We start from the raw sequence: 22,927 nt of genomic DNA on the forward strand, positions 1-22,927 counted from the left end.
CAGAATCAATTCTATCAGAATCAATTCTCTCAGAATCAATTCTCTCAGAATCAATTATATTCAAAGCTGAACCAAACGGGCACTTAAAAGAATTCTACTCTTCTCCCAACACATTTTGCTCGCACCCAACTGAAATGACAACCCAACTGAAATGACAAGTATGCCCCTGCATTAGTTAACTAGCGCACCTTATAGGCTCTGCGTGACTTAAGTCTGCGTGACTTAAGTGTATATGACAGCAACAGAAACACAACCCATTCACTTTCAAACTTCACCAAAATACGATTTTTCACACCATTTTTTCAAATTCCACCAAACTCAAGCAAATCATCATCGAATCACGCAATTGAACAAGTAAGTGTTGCTTATTCTACTTCATTGCTTATTTTTTGTTGAAATTTTGTGATTTTTTTGAAGAAATTAGACATTTTTAGGTTTTTAGAAATTTGGCTTGCATGTTAGTTTTTAGGATTGTCAGTGATGAATTAAGTCAGGAACTGTTGTTTAGATGTTGTTTAGAGTACAATGTGGTAGTTTATGGTTTAGAAATTGTTAGATTTCTTAGTTATTTGAAAATTGCACTCCATGTGTTTGGTAAAATGTCTAAATGAATTTTTTTTGTTTTTTGGATTGCTAATGATGGAATTAGTTAGAATATGGTTTGTTAATGTTGATTATAGTATGTTTGACTGCAATGTGGTAGTTTACGGATTGAAATGACACTTCCCAAATATAAGTAAGTGTTCTTGTTGTTGAATTGTTGGAAATGACACAATGTCTGTATGAAAATGTCTCGTTGATTTTTTGCTTTTTGAAATGTTGTACAATAAAAATGTATTAAAAGATATCTGATTCATTTGATGATTGGCATTTGTGAATTTATTGGACAAATTGTATATAAAAAAATGCGCTTATAGAACAAGCTTTTGGAAAATGACAATACTTAGAGTATATTTTATATCTAATTTTTAATTCGTTTTTCTGTATGACATTGCAAAGTCAAATTTTCTCATTTAGAAAAATTATTTATAAAAATCAACAACATAGAAGTGATATGTGAAGTCTGATTATGATATAGACTTAAGTTGAAATTCAAAATAAATTAAAGTTCAATAATAACAATTAGTATTCAATTATTTTTATTATTTTGAGTTTGAAAATATTTTGAATAAATTTTTGAGATATATTTGAGGGTGCAAGTATTTTGAAAATTAAACGATTAAGCTCTAAGTTTGAAAATGTGTTAGTGAATACAATAAAAAAGAAATTTTGAACATATTGATATTCACACCATCGTTTGACTGTTACACACCCTCCCCTTAATCAAACCTGATTTGGGCCAAGCCCAACTTCCCTCATCAAACCCGGTTTCTCTTATCTCAGAGTCATCTGTCATTCTCCTAAAACCCTAAAATGTGAAACATAAGCGTTATCTCTCTCAATCACCACAACCACCTTTTCTTTCCCTCACCATCGACGAAATCGATCTCTTTTGGTAAAAAAGAATCACAATTTATCTATCTCAGAGTCATGTAATTAGTTTTCCTAAATTAGTGGTAAATTGCATTGTCTCGTCTATATTAGTTAAAAAGACAGTTTTTTTAGGGAAGTTAAAAAAACATAGACAAACACCAAAAATTATCGAGTAACAAGTTCTTCTGTCGAAAATAAAACAAGTAATATGAATTCTCATTTTATAAGTCACGTTCACGCGGTCACGCACGCACGCGCGCGCACACACACATATATAGGGCGATTCACTAGATTCTAACAAATCCGTTATGATACCATTAAGGCCCCTTTGGATTAGGCTTATTTTGCATAAATGCAAAATAACTTATTTAAATAAATAAGTTTTTATGTATTATTCATAAGTTTGTTAATGTAGTTTATGAAAAAACAATTTATGAAGATACAATTTTTGTTATTGAAAACTTATTTATTTATAAAGTTTTTTTTATGTATTATACAACAAATTTATGAATAATACATAAAAACTTATTTATTTACATAAGCTATTTTGCATAAGCTCAAAATAAGTCCAAATGGAGCCTAGTAGTATCTAAATGGAGAGCAATTCTTGTATGGTCACAACCACAAATATAATTGTTTTAGGCACACATACAAATAGAAATATGTAAAAAGAGAAAAAAAAATCAACTTATTGTTATTATTATTATTGAAAACATTGGTTAATGTGTATTGTTGTGTGTGTGCCTAAATGATTTGGATTTGTGTTTATTGGAATTTGGTGGATCACCTTGTAGATTGAAGTTAAAATAATTTTTCCCTTTTTAATTTATTTTAAAGATTTATGATTTTCTTTTTGGAAGTACAAATTTCTTGGTGTATTAATTACATTATTATACAGATGTATGAAATTATAAGATTTTATGATTATATAGCAAATTTTACAATTTCTAATGTCGAGTTTGAAGGTCAAATTGTATTAAAGTGTTTAAGGTTTGTGACTTGTATTTTATAAGAAACTAAAGTCATGTAAAAATTTGCGAGCGAGTTTTTTTTTTACCAATATTATAAGGGAAAAGCTTCTTGGTACGGGAATTGCAGTAGCGAAAAACAACGAATGTATATAAGCCGTAGGATATATTTTAGATTGTAAAACATTTCAGCTTTTATTTATTTTAAAAATATAACAACACCGTCCACGTGCATTGTGTGAATCCTGTACCGTAGGTTTTTCGTACTACATAGTGTTCCTCATGTTATAAACAAAAAATATACGAATGGTGTGGCTGCAATATACGATTAGGAACAAAAATTTAATTTAATTTTGATACCCTAACATTAAGGTTTTCTTCTTCTCTGTCTCTCTGTAAAATTTAATACTGCAAATAAAAATTGATAAATTTTGAAATCAGTTTACATCACAATTGCAGTTAATAAAGTGATCTAGTTAATAAAGTGATCTATAATGAAATGCAACTTCAAAATAAATAAATAAATAAATTGAGTTGGGAGAATTTTTCTTACCCGAAAGACTAAACATTAATTCAGTCTTCAATGCATAAGACTGAACCATAGTCTTGGGGTGCCGTTTAATTTGGGAAAGGGGAGTTCTTTCCCACCATGGGAAAGTTAATCATGTCCATTAGATTAAATGAGGAACACATTTTTATCATACTCTCTCAACACCATATTATTTATTTTACAGCATCTTTCATCACTCTCAACACCACTAAATCATAGATTCAACAACCACTTTGGCCACCACCACACACCACCATGGTTATCATCCTCAATTCATCACTCTTAATATTCATCCATCTTCTCTCACCGATTCAAAAATTTCACCTTTCTTCAAATTTCTCTCTCTTTTCGTTTTCAATTTCATCATCAGTGGTAGGGGAATAAAATCCAGGTTCCGGTGCGGGGAAGAAAGGCACCTCAAGAAGCAGCAAAGCCGGACTTCAATTCGACGTTGGCCGTATGGCTCGTTCATGAATATCTCATCGCCGAGGTGATTTCCATCACCGCTCTTATTCATCTTAAGTTTCACACACATCGCTAGATCTAGAGTTTCAACACAGTTAGGTTTTTCTACAATTTTAGTAATTATTATTCATAATTTTTGATTAATTTCAACTTAAATTGAATATTTTTATTGAATTTGATGTGATTTGGATTGATTAGGGTTTTGAATTGAACTTGTGATTTTTGTGATTAGTGGCTGGAAATGCTGCAAGAGACAACAAGAAGACAAGAATTGTGCCATGGCATATTCAATTGACTGTCAGAAACGATGAAGAATTGAGCAAGCTTCTTGGTGATGTTACTATTGCTAATGGTGGTGTTATGCCCAATATTCACAACCTGTTGCTTCAAAGGGTGCTGCTGCTAGATGAATGAATGATTCTTAGATCTTAGATGAAAAACTTGAGTTTTGAAGAATCAATGTTAAATTTAGTTTATTAATTGTATTTGGATTTTGGGTTTGAATTTCGCTGTTATGTGATGTTTATTTGTTCATCATCATTTTGCTCTTGTATACTGTTGAAAGGTTTATATTTGGAATTTGAATGCAATTGGAGTAATTGTTCATCATCATTTTGTTCACCTAATCTATGAATTTTCCGGCAGCAACCATGGTGGTGTGGGTGGGGGACATGAAAGAGAGGATGAAAGATGCTGTAAAATAAATAATATGGTGTTGAGAGAGTATGATAAAAACGTGTTCCTCATTTAATCTAATGGACATGATTAACTTTCCCATGGTGGGAAAGAACTCCCCTTTCCCAAATTAAACGGCACCTAGTCTTGGTTATTGTTTGGATGTATAATACTCCAATTCCCGAAACAATAACCAAGATCCCCAGTTTCCCAATTCATGTTTCCAATTCAAGAGAAGATGAAGAGAGGGGTATAATTGTCCTTTGAGTTTGTCTGAGAAGCCATAAGTATATTTGTCGGTTCACACCAAATTTTGCTGACTCAACATGCCACTTAACCAATCAGTAGTGCCACCTCATCAGATTAGTGGCGTAGCCGTCATTAACTGGGTTGAGAGACTAAATTTTAAATGATTAATATTGGTAGGTCATATTTGAAAGGATCAGTAAGTTCAGGGATCAAAATATAACTCATATTTACAGGGACTAAAGGTATAAATAAGCCATAAAATAATAATATGAAATAATAGTATTTCGATCATTTTTTAAGTGTCATACCACTTTCTAATTTCTCCTATCAATTATTTTTCTCGATTTGGAATGATATATATATATATATATATATATATATATATATATATATATATATATATATTTTTTTTTTTTTTTGTGTGGATTCTTGTTTCTTCACTCTTTCCTTGTGTCCCCTTCAACCAAATCAGATAAGCACATTCTTTGAGAAGCTTTCCCTTCCACCCTTTCTTTTTCCAATGTACCAAACCAACACTTAGATTTTGTAGAGATCAAGAGAAAATCGTTTACATAAACTAAAAGTAAAAAAGTGATATATTTGCAATGATAAAAACATTTAAAACTAACTAATAAATTATTATCATTATCTAATAATTCATTTGGGAATAGACATTATATGTAAGTTATGGTTCATAATGGTTGTCGTTAAGGAACCCGATTGCTATCCCGATGACTTTGCAAATAAGTACTTCTTAGTCAGAGCTATCATTTGTCCAACTAAATTACTCCCTCCGTTTCAAAATGAGTGTCGCTTTAGCCAAAAAAATTTGTTTCAAAATGAGTGTCGCTTTCAGTTTTCAATGCAATAATAACTTTTTCTTTTCAATTGTACCCTCCAATTAATACTCTCCACACTACTTCCAAAGTATTACTTTTAAAACTAACCAATAGTTAATAAGGATAATTTGGTAAAATAATCATTCTCTTTCTCTTAATCATTGCATTTCTTAATATGTGTGTAAACACCTAAAACGACACTCATTTTGAAACGGAGGGAGTAAGATTTTGTATCTCCTGGGATGCTGTCTTTGACGAACGGTCATGGTGTGTATTTTTCGACGTATTCCCTTTTAGCTGGTCCAAAAGGTATTTGTAGAGACCTATGAAAAAGTTGTTGTTCTAGAAGGACCAATCAAGTCGTCCATGTTTAAAGACCCTTGCAAGGATTGGTTGGTGCACACTCAATACCCCGATATCCCGTAGGAGAAACTCTTGTTTGAACCAGGACCAAGAAATTTGGTTTGGTCACACATAGAGTTTTTGCCTTCTCTCTTCACAAATAAACAAATACTTTTCATTTTCTCTCTCTTCTCTCTTCTCTCTCTTCTTTCTTTGGTTGTGACCAAAGAAAATTTCTTGGTACTAGACCACCTAAGAATTTCTCATCCCGTAGACTGCAAGAACCTGCCTATTCTCTTATGTTTCATGTCAAATAGCTCGGTTTTCGATCGGTTAGGGGGGTTCTTGTCCACCCTTATGATTGTAGCTCTCTTTTGTTGTCTTTTTCAATTTTTTAGGTTTGGTTGTGTTGTATTTTGTGATTTATGTTTTTTTTTTTAATAAACTAAGCGGAATATATTAGAGAAAAAACAATCAGTCCCTCAAGCACAAGACGTGCCAGAGGGAGCTGAAGAGAGTTAATTACAATACAGTAAGGCTAAAAACAGCCAAAGAAACAAGAACAAACATTTACAACACAACCTATAAACAACATAAGGGATTTTGCCTCCAAAAGGGATAGTCAAAGTCGAACGAAACGAAGTTCGCTTTCAACCACCAATGCGTCTGGAGTTTAACCCTTTCTAGAAGAGTTGCAAGTGTGAACATTGGAAAAAAAGGTTAAAGCCACTTTGATTGACTTTGATATGGAACATGCAATATGAAGTATGAAACGTGGAAAGCTAAGTATGTGCAAGTAATACATGTTGGCTTGTTATTCACTTGTTCACACATGTTCATATGTTGTACATGTTGAAATTGTATGCATGGCAGTAAATAATTTTGACAATTTGTCCAATTGTTTACGGTGCCATAAATGTAAGTGGTTGGGCAATGGCTTTGTACTCCTATAAATAGCTTGCTCGTGAATCATTTCCAAGCATCCCAAAATCATAACAACACAATAACAATACTTGTTTAGAGTAGTGAGAGAAAAAATATAGAGAGAAAAATAGTTTCTTCTGTGAGGTTTCTCCTAGGTTGTGTTAGTTAATATTCTCCTATTTATAAGAGAGAGTGGTAATTGTACTCTCCTTATATTCAAGAGAGGTCCTGTAATTTCTTCCACTTAGTGAAAGTTCTCTACTCTTGCCTCGTGGTTTTTTCCCCTTATTTGTTGAGGGGTTTCCACGTAAAATATTGTGTGTTCAATTCCTCTTTTCTCGTCTCTTATTTTAGTTGCGTGATAATATTTTGTTACTCTGGTATCTAACAGCAAGTTGATCAATGTGATCTTGAAAAATTCTCCTGTTACGGTCTTTCCAAATAACAAATAAGACCGAAATCCAAATAATAGTGAAAGTTGTCCTAGAGTTTTTTGAAAAGCCTCCAAGAGCACAAAACTGATTAGAATGAATACTTAAGTCGCCATGTAAAATCTAGCAATACCAAGCTAATGCGAGATCAAGAGTCACAACCGACCATAGTGATTGCACTTTAAACACAAGTGGTCCATGTCCTCTACCTCACACTACAAGGCCGCACAAGACACCATGGAAACATCAAGGGCATTCCTTTTGCGCAAATTGTCCTTTGTAGCAAGTCTATTCGGAAAGAGACGCCAGAAAAATATATTAACCTTTAACGGAACCGCTTTAAGCCACAAAAAGTGATGAAACTCTTCAGTGATGTTAAAATCAACCGCTGTTAAATAAGAATAAGCCGATTGCACTGTATAGCTGTGAGACGAGTGGAGCCTCCACACCCACCTATCTGAAACACCTTCTTGCAAAACAAAATTAGACAACCGCTCCACACACTCTCCCACCAAACCTTCCTCCCATGCAAATAACCTCCTTCTCCACTTCCACGCGTCCCCATCAAACCCCCACCCTAACTCAAAAATCTCCAACACCGTAGCTAATTTTGTGATTTATGTTTTGGGCAATTTTATGGCTGTCATTTGTATTTTTCTTCTATTTTCGACACACCTTGTACTTTGAATATATATTATTAATTCAATTTTTTGACTTGTTAAAAAAATATTAAACCCAACATTGTTTTTACATACGTCACAAATCAACAAATGCAAAATGTTGGTTTATTTTTTTGAAGAAACATACCGTTTGCTTCGCTTGATCTCATAACCGTTGTAAAAAACGTTGAGAAAAAACATGAGTGAATTATTTTGGACATCAGTAAATATAATCGAAAGTCAATTATAGAATCGTTATTTTGCACTACTAGTAGATGAAATATAGCTATCAAATGGACAAGATATTATCCCAATCATTTTTAGCCTCTAAATCCAGAACCTTTTCCAAAGTTTGTAGATGTCAGTTACTCTTTGGGTTAGTAGCATTATTCGTCATTATTTTTCACAAATAATGCTATTCTATAAGAATATTATGAACATTTTTCGGGATCAAATTAGCATATCAACTATCTAGAAGCTCTTACTAGATAAAACTATCAACGGATGCCAATATGAAAATGCCCTTTTTGAAGAAGAATTATAGCTGGACCAACCAACGATTCCCACATGTCTTGGCACAGGCCAACGATAAAAAATTGTTGGAACATTAGTGTGAAGATGGAAAGAAATTGGAAGGTTGTAAGATTAAACACTAAGTAATTAAACTTTGATCTAGTGTTGTGTGAATTGAAAAAATAGAGTGTGGGGGTCCCACATAAAATAGAACACACACATTAGTAGTGTTTAAATAGTGGTATTTAATTTTAAATACCTGATAATGATGAAAATAATAATTATTATTATTCTTTAGTCATGAATATCACTTCCCATAATTTTAGATTATGTTTGTTGTGATAAGATTAAGAACCCAACTGAATTTCTTATCTTTCCTTCATTAGTTTGTTTCAGCTAATCTTGTGGGTTTGTTTCTTTTTGAACTTATCCGATTAGCTTGTTATTTGAGTTGATCTATGGGTTGCTTAATTTTTAAGTTTACTTAATTCTTAAGTTTCTCCAAATTAGTTACAAACTCTTTTTATAAAAGGAGAGCTCACCTAGTTTTAAAAAGCACATCAAAGAGTTTCATTGAGTTGTCGGGAACTCTTTCTCTCTTCTCCCTTTCTTGACTTATGTTGACGAGTCTTTCTTCTCTTCATCTCCTTTTTTTTCCCTTCGGAATTAAGAGTGTTCTTAAGACCATAGTCCCTTTTCGGTTTAATGTCCCTTCGGAATTAAGAATGGTCTTAAGTTCATAGTCCCTTTGATATTTTTATGTCCTTCGGAATAAATCTATTCTCTAAGTATGAAACTTAATTACTACCAAAAATACAATCTTACCCTTTCTTAATCTTTTGACACATCATCAAAATTATATCCTTTTGTGTCTTTTGGTTCAACCATCCCCTATTTTTCTCTCCTAAAAAATAAATTAAAACAAACTCACTAAGTAAAACACACTAACTTAATCTTTTTACTTTGAAAAATAAACTTAATCTTTTTTTAAAGAAGAAACAAACTTAATCTTAACCCGATCAAAACAAATTTTCACACTAACTTAATCTTTTTTTGAAAGAGTAAACTAACTTAATCTTAATCCCAAACAAAACAAATTTCCTATAATCTCTCTCTAATTATGAAAATTAATGACAAGCAAAAATATATTTTGTCATATCTTGATCATTTCACATCTCATCTCAGCATATTTTAACCATTTTGTATCTTTTGTAACAAAAAAAATCATATTTCAAGGAGACAGAAAATAACTTACAAAAGATTGAGTTGATTTTGTAACAAACAAATTCTTTTATATAGTTATATCTAAACAAACTAAATTATTTAAAAAGATGTGATGTTATTAAAACTCAAAGTAGATTCTTATTTTTTTTTCCCTTCAAAAATCCTCTAAATTATCCATTCTCTATGAAGGTTAATGATCGGTAAAAATACAATTTTTTCAACTCTAATATGAAAGTTGATGATCTGTGAAAACACAATTTTGTCCCATTATAATCATTTGACACTTAAGCATATTTTGTGTATTTTATTCGAGGAGAGGGAAAATAATTATTAAAAGATTGAGATCATTTTGTAACAAAAAACCCCTTTTTATATAGTTGTATTTAATTAAACTAAATTATTTTTAAAAAAGCATATTTTGCTCGAGGAGAGGGAAAATAATTATTAAAAGATTGAGATCATTTTGTAACAAAAAACTCCTTTTATATAGTTGTATATAATCAAACTAAATTATTTTTTTAAAAAAATTTATTTAATTAATTTTTTATTAAAAACACAAAATAGATCCTTATTTTTTTCCAAAAAATCTCTAACTTATCTATTCTCTAATTATGAAATTAATGATCAACAAAAGTACAATTTTTTTCTTCTTTAATATGAAATTAATGATCAACAAAAACACAATTTGGCACATCATAATCATGTGACATTTCAGCATATTTTAACCAATTTGTGTTTTTTGTAACAAATGATTATATTTCGAAGAGAGGGAAAAAAACTGTTGAAATATTGAGATGATTTTGTGAGAATATTTTTTTTTTACAAAGTTGTATCTAAACAAACTAAATATATTCTCTAAATATGAAAGTGAATGTCCAAAATACTGTCAACGACAGTTAACTACCGTTCGCTCCTAAGTTGAATGATAAGGAGCGAACGAAAGTTAACTGCCGCTCGGGGTATTAAAGGTCATTTTAGGTGTGGGAGAGCAATTTTTTAATTGGGAAGCACAATCTTCATCACTTTAAAGAGAATTATATGTGTTTATTATAGTTTTATTTTAAAATAAAGATCAACAAAAAATCTAAAAACAACTTCAAATAAAAAGATATTATAGTAGCTTTTCAAAAAAATATTTTTTTAGAGGGGGGAGAAAATAAGAATCAAAAGATGAAGATAATTTTATAACAAAAAATACATATTATATCGTCGTATCCAAAAAAATTAAATTATTTTTTCAAAGAAGTGATTGTTATTAAGATAAACAAACACAAAACTTATTATGATATTTTATAAAATCTCTAAAAAAAGTATCAAAGTTATTGAAAGTCAAAATCATTTTTTCCTATAAAAACAAACGTTGTATTTAATTTACATTTACTAAAAATATTTTTTATGACGTTCATGTGTTTTTATCTTATACCGAGTCTATTTGATGAAAAGGAACTACCTTCCCATGAGTTTTTCTTTTTTAGGATGTAATAGAACTACCTTCCTTAGTTTTTCTTTTTTAAGATGCAATAGAACTACCTTCCTACACGTTTTTCTTTTTTAAGCAATCTAATGAAAAATGACAATTGTTTAAATATTTAGTATAAAAAATATTAATAAAAAACATTAATAATACATTTCAGTTATCAATAATATAAAAAGCATATGAAAAAAAACAATTATCGTCGATACTTAACAAAACAGAGGAACAATATTTTAAGCGAGAAAATAAAAAAGAAAAAATACAGAACTATTTCTCATTGATACATATTTTTGCATCTAAATTTATTCGAGTATATCTGATTGATAATCACAAAATAACACAATTTTAAGAATGTTACAAAATATTTCTCCTTTGTAAATTATACACGGGATAAATATTTTTTACAAGGCATACAACTACCTTTCATTTGTAAAAAAAAAATAAAAAAACTACCTTTCAGAAAATTACACATTGTTAAGATTGCTTCTTTTGTAAAAATAATTTTTTTTGTGTGTTTATATTAATGTCATATTATGAAATAATTTTTTACATTGTTGTAGATATTAATTATTATATCATTTAGAAGTATGACTATAAAAAACATCGGATAATTGATCAATAAGTCACTAAATAATATAGTTGTATAATTCTTCATACACGGAACTCATAACGATATCAGCTTTATCATTAACGACATCTTATCAAAATGAGTCTACCATTTTATAATATTTAATAACAACTATTTCAATGATTTTATCATTAGTAAATTACACCAACCTCCCTTAAGGTCTTCTTAAATAACAACATCACCCCCTATATTTTTAACTAAACACAAATCTCCCTTATTATGTTATTCAAATCTCCCTTATTATGTTATTAAATTGACAAGCAACTCCCTTATAATTTAACATCGTTTACCCTATGTTAATTTCATTTTTTTAGCAGTTCTCTTCGTGGTACAAGTATGAACTCCCTCAATTTCATTTTGCACTTTGATGATTTTTCAAACTTAAGAGAACACTCACTGTTCCACTATCAAGGTGGTTTAATTTTGAAACTTTACCTTAATAAAATGGATATATCAAATATTACTTCCTTTTCATTAGTCAACAAGCACAATGTCCATCCACCAAAATCCCTCCCATTTCTACATTCTCTTTTACTAGCTTATGTAATTGTCTGTGTTTGATTTTATTTGGTGGTAAAAACAATAGTTTTTTTTTTCATTGTGGGGAATAAAAACCTCAGTCAACTTAATTGCCAAAAGAGAAAACAAATACAAGATATATAAAACCAAAATGACTGAAATTAAATTGTGTATTTTCAATTGAAATGAAATTGGATAAAATGAGGGGAGATTAGTGTGTTTAAAAAACTAAAGAGGGTGCTTGTGTTTTAAGAAAATTTCAATGGATGTCAATTTGCCCTTCTATCATTAATGTTAACTTTATCATTATTATTATTTTTTCTCAATACATATAACATTACAATACGTTTTGATGCATAACCCCCGCTTCGACGCCCAACCTTTGCGGAGCACAACCCGTGCTTTGCACGGGTCTGTTGCTAGTAATAATTTAAGATCATAGTCCCTTTTTCGGTATAATGTCCCTTCAAAATTATGAATGATCTTAAAATATATTATTCTTCGATTCTTGAAGAAGTTAGATGTTAGAATGGTGTAAAACCATATTTGAGTGATCATAGTATCATAGTTGGAGAAGTTAATAATTAGAATGGTGGTAACACCATATTTGAGTGGTCTCAGCACCATAACAAAGTGGTAACAATACCATATTAAAGTGGTTTCAGTATTAAAAGAATGGTCTTGGTACCATATTGGAGGTGTAATTCTCGAACGGTTTTCTACAGTGCAGTAGTTAATCGAACAGTTGTAGCTGGACTTGTTTTATCCTGGAGGCGGCGTGGTTGATAGTCTACCTTGCACAATTTTAGGCAGTGCCACTAAACATCTTAAAGAGAGCGACCTGGTCGTGACTCAACCCAGTAACAACTTCGGTAGATATTCTTTTCAAAATAGAATTTGGAAATCCATATACAACACTTTGGAAATCCAAAAACAACAATTTTAAGACGTTTCAATCTTCTATGTCTACCAAAAAAGTTACTTATTGAGGTTCAATAATAGTCCCTAAATACAAGAAGGATAAGTCAAATTATAGAAATACATCTTTCGACTGAAACGAAGAAGTGTTTGTTGTTATAACAACAACACTTAGAAGATCACATACACAAGTCTAAATATGTTTTAAACTATTGTGAATAAAACTCCAATTGTACGTGATTATCATTGATAATGATAAAAATTGACAAGTTTGTTATAAAACAAAAAAAGGGTTTGGATCGGAAAAGAAATCATGAGAGGTTGTTATTTGATGAACTAAGGTTTTTCGGATGAAACTTAAATCGCATGACTATTTGATGCCTTTTAAATCGGCACCATATGAAATGCTTATGCTTAGTTTTTATATAATTCTCATGATAAGAAAGAAATTGTCTAAAGCTTTTGAACAGTTGGAATGTGTCGTGGAACAAACAGGAAAAGTTTATCATTCAAATGGACATTACTATTTATATGAAAATGAGAACATTGAAAAAATCAAAGAATGGATCAATTGAAAAAAGCGGATTTGATGAGAAAATTGTTTCAAATGTTTCGTATAAAGATAAGAAAGAATCTGAATTTCAGATTTCTATTGAATAAGACTGAGTTGTCTCAGACTTAAAGAGAGACTTGTATACCATGCATTCTTGTGAAAAAGACTACGCATTTGATGGTATGTTCAAAATTAAATTATCCTTTTATTTTATAAGTTGTGTGATTTTAATATTTGACATATCAAAATTTATCATAAGAACAAGTGTTTAATTTTATACTTGAGTAACTTGGACTTAATTCCAATGTTATATGATTAAACAATTTTATTTATTGTAGTCAAGAAATATGAACTAAAAGTTCATATAAATCAGAATTTAAAGAATATAAATCTCTAAACATGATAAATTATGATATGTGTGAACTTGATGACACATAAATTAGAAATGATAAAATGATATTTTTATCATATTTATTGATGACTGTGAATTTTGGAAAATAAAATTGATATGCTTGATATGTTCAATTTTTATAACGAAAATTGAAATTTATAGAGTACCCAAGTCTAAGAACAAAAATTCTAATTAAGAAATTTTTGAAGAAAAGACAATCCAACTCGTCTTATTTTTTGAACTTGGGAATGTCTGGACTATATCTAGATTCTGGATCCTAAGAGAGTTAAACTCACTAGCAGAACCTATGAATGTGTATTCATTAGGCATGCTATAAATAGCGAAACATATAGGTTTTATGACCTAAATGCTAAAGTGATCATAAAATAAAACGAACTTAATTTATATGTAAATATTTACCCCTTTAAATAAAGAATAGTGGGGGCATTAGCCGAGGCACTAACGGTAACACGACATTAGTGGGGGCAAAATAAATTCCTTTTTAAAAATTATGAACTAGTGGGGGCACTATATCTGATCACATTCCAGTAATCAGAAATAGTTTTGAAAACATCGTACGAGATGTTATAGAACCTCGAAGAGGTAAGAAACCAAGAATTGCTTAAGAGTATGAACTTGATTTATACATTGGAAGAAGATCCATTAAGCCTTAAAAAAGCTATATCCTTAATGGTTGCTGAATTATGGCAAGAAGCAATAAACGATGAAATGGATTTTCTAGAGTCTAACAAAACATGACACTTGATTGACTTGCCTTATAGTTGCAAAACCAATCGGTTGTATTTGAATTTTGGAAAAGGAAACTAAAACCTGATGGGACGGTTGATGAATACAAGGCTCTCCTTGTAGTCAAAGGTTTTAGAAAAAGAGAAAAATATAGATCTCTTCGATACTCATTCACCAGTCACTAGAATCATATCCATAAGAGTACCAGTCCCTTTAGCCGCCGTTCATAACTCGATAGTACTCCAAATGGATGTGAAAGTTGCCTTTTTATGGTGAACTAGAAGAAGAAATCTATATGGAACAACTTGAAAAATTTTGCGATTCATGGACAAGAAAACAAGGTATGTAAGTTAGATAATTCTTTGTGAGATCTAAAATAAACTCTTAAGAAATGATATGAAAAAATTTGACATTCTAATGTTATCGAATGAGTATAAAGTGAATGAAAGTGACAAATAATATTTGCACGACCATATGTCTCGATGAAGACGATTTGCTCATATTTGCTCTAAAGATTCATGTTACGAATTATGTGAAATCATTGTTTATCAACAACATTGATAAGGAAGACCTAGACAAAGTTGAAGTAATTCTTGGTTTCAAGATTACTAGATCAGAAAAGAGAACTTTTTTGATAAATCTCACAAAGTTGAGAAAGTCTTAAGGAAATGTAATTATTTGACCGTAAACTTGCAATCATATATTATGATCCAAGTGTAAGAACACTTGAGATGAAGTTAAACAAGCAGAATATGCGAGCATCATTGGCAGTCCTTAGGTAAGCCACTACCTGACATTGCTGATGTCGTGAAACTCTTGTGCAAGTTTACTAGTAGGCGGATGAGAAGAATTGTCATGCTATAGAAAGAGTCATGAGGCGCCTTAAGAAGACTATGACTCTAGGATTACTCGTAAGGAGTAACCTATTGTACTTAAATGGTACAAGATATAAAATAGAACATCTTCAGATGAGTATTTAGCGACCAGTGGCTACACATTGAGCATCAATGGAGGAGTTGTTTGTTAAAACAAATGATATTGACTCAGTCCACTATGTAATGAATCTGAGATGAGAACACTAGAGAAAACTAGTGAAAAAGCAAGTTGATAAGATGCTTGCTAGTTGAGAACCCTCAGTGGATAAAACCGTTGCCAGAGTGTTAATTCATTGTGATAGTACTGCAACTATTACATAAATTGAGAATCGTTACTACAATGGAAAGAGATGATAATTAAGGCACAAACACAAAAAGGATTAGAGAGCTAGCTACTCTCAAAAGGAACGGTTAAAGTATATCATGTACGTACTGATAAAGAATTAGTTAATCCTTTGACGAAAGGAATTACTAGAAAGAAAGTCCTAAACACATCCAATAGGATGGGACTGATGCCCAAAGGTCACAAGTGATGGTAACCCGACCTACATGACTGGAGATTCTAAGAAATAGGTTCAATGGGTAATAACAATTCATGAGTGATAGAACATGCTATGAGAAAATTAAGAAAGCATGAATCCTGCAGCGATAGAAGGAAGAGATAATATAAACTCTTAATGAGATCTATACTCTATGTTGAGTGGAGTACATAGCTATAGGAGTACTCTTGATAGACTCACCTATACGAATGTGGAACAGAGGCCGGTTCCTATGGAATTCGGGGCAGAATACCTAGAGCGTTCGTTAAAACTAGGATAGACTTGCAGGGCCATAAACGCACGGGCTTTTAGAATACACCTTAGGAAAAGGTTTGTGTGCGGATTCTATGTCTGAGATAGAGTTCAATGCTGTAAGCAACTCTTGTAAATAAGAATATTATCCGCTATGCAAAGGTTCAAGTTGTAGGCGACACCTTTGTTTATTAGCAACCTCATAGAAACGTTTTGACGTTATTATTGAAACCATTTTTTAAATTCAAGTGGGGGATTGTTGGAACATTAGTGTGAAGATGGAAAGAAATTGGAAGGTTGGAAGATTAAACACTAAGTAATTAAACTTTAATCTAGTGTTGTGTGAATTGAAAAAATAGAGTGTGGGGGTCCCACATAAAATAGAACACACACATTAGTAGTGTTTAAATAGTGGTATTTAATTTTAAATACCTGATAATGATGAAAATAATAATTATTATTATTCTTTAGTCATGGATATTACTTCCCATAATTTTAGATTATGTTTGTTGTGATAAGATTAAGAACCCAACTGAATTTCCTATCTTTCCTTCATTAGTTTGTTTCAGCTAATCTTGTGGGTTTGTTTCTTTTTGAACTTATCCGATTAGTTTGTTATTTGAGCTGATCTATGGGTTGCTTAATTTTTATGTTTACTTAATTCTTAAGTTTCTCCAAATTAGTTACAAACTCTCTCTATAAAAGGAGAGCTCACCTAGTTCAAAAAAGCACACCAAAGAGTTTCATTGAGTTGTCGGGAACTCTTTCTTTCCTCTCCCTTTCTTGACTTGTGTTGACAAGTCTTTCTTCTCTTCATCTCCTTTTTTCTGTCCCTTCGGAATTAAGAGTGTTCTTAAGACCCTAGTCCCTTTTCAGTTAAGCTCATAGTCCCTTCGATATTTTTATGTCCTTCGGAATAAACAATAATTTAAGATCATAGCCCCTTTTTCGGTATAATGTCCCTGCAAAATTATGAATGATCTTAATATATATTCTTCTTCGATTCTTGAAGAAGTTAGCAGTTAGAATGATGTAAAACCATATTTGAGTGATCATAGTATCATAGTTGGAGAAGTTAATAATTAGAATGGTGGTAACACCATATTTGAGTGGTCTCAACACCATAATAAAGTGGTAACAATACCATATTAAAGTGGTTTCAGTATTAAAAGAATGGTCTTGGTACCATATTGGAGGTGTAATTCTCGAACGGTTTTCTACAGTGCAGTAGTTAATCGAACAGTTGTAGCTGAGCTTGTTTTATCCTGGAGGCGGCATGGTTGATAGTCTGCCTTGCACAATTTTGGGCAGTGCCACGAAACGTCTTAAAGAGAGCGACCTGATCGTGACTTAACCTAGTAACAACTTCGGTAGATATTCTTTTTAAAATAGAATTTGGAAATCCATATACAACACTTTGGAAATCCAAAAACAACAAATATAATTTTTTTATAATAAAATAAAGGGTTAATATATGTTTACCCCTGTAATATTAACGATTTACTGTTTACTCCGCTGTAAAAAAAATTTGTTTAGATTCCAACCCTGTAATTTGAAGATTTTTTGGTTTTTGATCTTCATGAATTTTGACTGTACAAAATCGATGATATGGCGGGGGGGGGGGGTGTAAACCAAAATTCTCTCAAATTAGAGTGGGCGAAAGTACATTAAATTTTGTAATTTGATGCCACGAATGTCCAAATCCAAAGAAGCTTCAAATTATATGGTTGGAATCTAAACAAATTCTTTTACAATAGGGTAAATCGTAAATCACTAATATTACAAAGGTAAACATATATAAACCCTAAAATAAACTCACAATTGAGTTTAGCAAAATAAATTAAACTCCTGTAATACGATGAATCAATATCCCTCTAGTCTTAAATATAAGTAAATGTTCTTTTTTTGATTCATCAAACAATTTATGTATTTGATTTAAAATATATACCTAATATATCAATTCAATGAATCTGAAAAAATAATATCTACCTAGATATATTTGAGACTGAAGCAAATATTTAAATCAAGAAATGTTGTAATTGGCTTGCCACAGGTCATTTTCCTCCTGATCTGAATATGACAAATATTGCCCTTATTCCCAAAGGTAATATTCAGCATTCTATGAAGGATTGGCGACCGATTACTCTTTGTAACGTTTTGTACAAACTCATCTCAAAGGTGTTGGCAAACAGATTGAAGGTGATGCTACCACAGTGTATTTCGGACAATCAATCAGCTTTTGTCCCCGGTCGTTCAATTCTTGACAATGCAATGGTGGCTATTGAAGTATTGCATTCTATGAAGCTAAGATCGCGAAGAAATGATGGTAATGTTGCTTTGAAATTAGATATTAGCAAAGCTTACGATCGCATGGATTGGGAGTATTTGCGTGAAGTAATGATTAAAATGGGCTTTAATAATGTTTGGATCCAATGGATGTGTATGTGTGTTGAATCTGTAGACTATTCTGTGTTGGTCAATAACGAGATTGTCGGCCTAATTATTCCAGGACGAGGTTTGCGACAGGGAGATCCCCTCTCTCTTTACCTTTTTATTATTTGTGCTGAAGGGCTCTCTTCTCTCATTCGAGATGCTGAGGAGCGAGGTATTATTTCAGGGGTCCGAGTTTGTCGGGGAGCTCCATCTATTTCTCATCTTCTATTTGCGGACGATTGTTTTCTATTTTTCAAAGCTGAAGAGAGTCAGGCCCAGGTTATGAAGTCTATTCTTACGGTGTATGAGGCAGCATCCGGACAAGCTATCAGCTTGCCAAAATCTGAAATTTATTGTAGTCGCAATGTTCCAGACCTCATGAAGCAGAGTATCACGGCTATCTTAGGAGTTCGGGCAGTTCTCGGGACTGGTAAATATTTAGGGCTCCCATCTATGATTGGCAGGGACCGCAACTCTACTTTTGCTTACGTTAAGGATAGAGTTTGGCACAAGATTAATTCATGGAGTAGTAAGTGTTTATCCAAAGCCGGTCGTGAGATTATGATCAAATCGGTGCTGCAGGCCATTCCTTCCCATGTCATGAGCATTTTCCAGTTACCGACAAATTTAATTAATACTATTGAGAAGATGATGAATTCTTTCTGGTGGGGCCACCGTCGAACTTCTCATCGTGGCATTAATTGGTTGAATTGGGAAAAACTGTCCATGCATAAAATTCATGGTGGAATGGGATTTAAAGACCTCACTGCTTTTAACTTGGCTATGCTAGGAAAACAAGGCTGGAAATTCCAAACAGAACCTAATTCTCTCGTTTCCCGTATTTTCAAGGCAAGATACTTTCCCTCTCAGAGTTATCTCACAGCTAACATCGGTCATAATCCGAGTTATGTATGGAGAAGTATTCTTCGTGCTAGATTTCTTGTCCGTGGGGGTTCTCGGTGGAGCATTGGGACAGGTAGTAGTATCCCTATTCTTAATGAACCGTGGTTATTAAATGGTAGTCGTATTGATGGTAATATTGAGGGTGCTCACTTTGTCCGAGATTTTTCTGTTAATAGCTTGCTTGAAGAGAACTCTAAAAGATGGAATGAACATCTTATCCGACAAGTGTTTAGCCAAGACATTGCCTCATCCATCCTAAACACGCCGCTTGTCACTCAAGTCCAGCATGATAAACTTATATGGAAAGCAGAAAAGAATGGGAAGTACTCGGTTCGGAGTGCATACCGTCTTTGCACTGACGAGTTAATTGACACTTCCTACCTTAGGCGTCCGGGATATTGGTCGGGGATTTGGCGTTTGAAAGTCCCTCCAAAGGTTAGAAATCTCTTTTGGCGTGTTTGTAGAGGTGTGCTGCCAACTAGAGTTCGGCTGCGTGATAAAGGTGTACAGTGCCCCCTTTCTTGCGTGAGCTGTGATGCAAACAATGAGGATGTGGCGCACTTACTGTTTGAATGCCCCTTTGCAGTTCAAGTGTGGCAGATGTCGGGGTTGTTGCATGAAATTCAGCAAGCAATCACTTCGGGCAACTCAGCTGCTGACATTCTTTTCTATTTTCTGCAACATTTCACTATGGAACAAAGCCAAGTTCTTGCTGCCACCATTTGGAGCTTATGGAAACACAGGAATCTGAAGGTTTGGGAGAACAAGAATGAGTCGTGTGCCATAACAGTTGATAGAGCGCGCGTTTTGATCGAAGATTGGCAGCATGCAAACATGAACAGACTTGCTGCTACACAGTGCGCATCAGCAGCTGCCAGACAGCTTTCTGCAGCGTGATGGTGTGCAGCTGTCGTCCACTTCTGCGACTTCTGTGCATAATTTACATTGGCAGCGTCCGTCTCAAGGCCGTTTCAAGTGTAACGTGGATGCAGGCTTTTCAGTTGCCTCAAATAGAACATGTATAGGCATTTGTGTGAGAGATGATGAAGGTGCTTTTGTGCTCGCCAAAACCATCAGCTTTGATGTAATTCATTCGGTTCATGTTGGAGAAGCTCTGGGACTATACCATGCTATGGAATGGTTAAGTGATATGCTATTCGATAATGTTGACTTCGAAACAGATTCTAAGATCACTCACGATGCTTTCCATGCTCATAAAGACGACGTTTCTGAATTTGGTCATATCATTGCGGCATGTCAATATCTCTTTACCAATCAATTCACAAACTCTCGGGTTGAGTTCACTAGGTGACAAGCAAATGCGGTTGCTCATGCACTTGCAGGAGAAGCCCTTTTATCAGCTAGTCCCGCTATTTATTTTAATACCCCTCGTTGTATTAACAGTGTTATTTTTAATGAAATGCTATAAGCAACTTTTCCTAAAAAAAAAAAAAAAATGTTCGACAAACCTCTAGTATGTTTTTTTCTTGAGTAAATGCAAGATTAATTCATTTCATCAATAATAAGCGAACAATTGCTTTTATTTATAGTTTATTTATAGTAAAATTAAAATGAATTTATAAATAGATAAAATAAATCAAGGAGTATAGATACGGTTGGCATATTTTTGACACTTGTAAGATTTTCTAATATATTCCATAGTGAATGAATGGTATAGCTTAATTAAGTTGCATGCCACAATTGCTTTTGACAAAATAATTCAATATATCCTACGATAGCCTCCTTATTCGTTTTAGTAAAAAAGAAAAAACCTTCTTATTCTTTGCCAACACGCAATGAAATGACCGGTTTATTGATAAATGATGTTTTATTTTGGGAGTCTACGTGCAACCCACTTAGATTAAACCAAAGGGTGCATCTTCTCATTTTTTAACTTAAATAAATTTACATATTTGACCAACCAATGATCCATTAATTTTACAGTAGTGCTATATACAACGACATAAATTTTCCCGAACGCTTCACGATACAAAAACCAACCAATGAAAAAAGAGCCTTGGCAGAAATCATGGGAGAGTAATGGAAAGATGTTGGTCAACAAAAAATGACTTAATGGAATACACGGTCGCTATGTTTCACGAAATTACAATTCGCTGTAAATAGCATTATTGTTAATTTTATATTTGGAAAATAATTCGTAGACACTTAAACACTAAATCTACTATTTGAGATATAAGAAATAAAGATAGAGATATGATATATTTGTGATGTGAAAAAAAGGCGTTGAACCATTTTCTTCTTTTTCTTTATTTCCTCCCTGATATTTAGCTACATAATCAGTGGTCGCTTTTTTCTACTTCTTTTTCACAATTTTAACCTTTTATGTTTGGTCTCACAATTCACTCTCCTTATTAATGAGTAAAACCTAATCTAAAAGTCTCTTTGACCATAGACTGTTACTCCCCTTTCTTCCTCTCTCTCTTCTCTCCTTCTCAAACCCTAGCCGTCACCCCTTTTTTCTTCTTCTTGTCAGAGGGGTGATATGAGGTCAGTTTTGACCCAAAAATCACCCCTCAGAGTTGTTTTTTTCCTTCTATCCTAATTAAATAAGTGATTTCACATATTTTCTGTTTTCTTTCATTTGTTTTTGTGATTTCGTCGTCTCTGACTGACTCTGTTTGTTTTGATTTCCCGTCTTTGTGCGGTGTGTTTTTTATTTCCCGTCTTAGTGCAGTGTTTATTTGATTTCCCGTCTTAGTGCGGTGTTTATTTGATTCAGGTTGAAAGATTAGCTTTGAGCAAGTGCAAATCCGATCAATGACGATGACTTTGGCGTCGTCAACGTTGCAGATCCGGAGACATGAGTATTCCGGAGACTTTATAGTCATATTAGTCATATTTGTAGGCATAGATATTTTGCTGTTTTATGCTATTAACATGGATGTTGTGAATTTGTTCACAGATTCATCCTTTTTGTTTTTAGCGAATTTGGATTTGTATTGTATCGATGTACTCTATCAATTTGAATGAATGAATATCGTTTACTTTTGTCAAAAAAAAGAGTCTCTTTGACCGTCTCCAATAAAGGGATCATCTCTCCATTTAAGACTTAATACTTATGATGCACTCCAACTAGAGAAAAATTATTGAGTGTACCTAATAGAACAAGGGTCTGAATGAAGCATTCCAATCTTAAATGGTACCCATATTTTTTTTAATATTAAAATGTAATAATATAAAGATATTGATAGATGATTAATGAGTCCCGTTTGAAAGATTTGTACAAGTTGTTGAGTTGGAAGAATTGAATGCTTATTATATACTACTATTAAATTTTTTTAAATGAGTTATGTGTATGCGAAGAAGTTATCCAAAAAATCATGACTGAAATGAAGCCATTTGATTACGTTGGAGGGAAAAAT

At 32.5% G+C, this 22,927-nt stretch overlaps 1 long non-coding RNA gene across 1 annotated transcript; it reads left to right on the forward strand.

Annotated features, from left to right (window-relative positions):
• Window positions 1-3,051: 3,051 nt before the first annotated feature.
• LOC146956936 (uncharacterized) lies at window positions 3,052-4,068 on the forward strand. The gene is made up of 2 exons (XR_015021483.1): window positions 3,052-3,481; window positions 3,689-4,068. It is a non-coding gene; the product is annotated as an uncharacterized LOC146956936 (long non-coding RNA).
• Window positions 4,069-22,927: the final 18,859 nt, after the last annotated feature.

The sequence above is a fragment of the Medicago sativa genome, chromosome 1 (genome assembly GCF_051527215.1).
Source record: "Medicago sativa cultivar Bolivia chromosome 1, Bolivia_mono, whole genome shotgun sequence".
Taxonomy (NCBI): domain Eukaryota; kingdom Viridiplantae; phylum Streptophyta; class Magnoliopsida; order Fabales; family Fabaceae; genus Medicago; species Medicago sativa.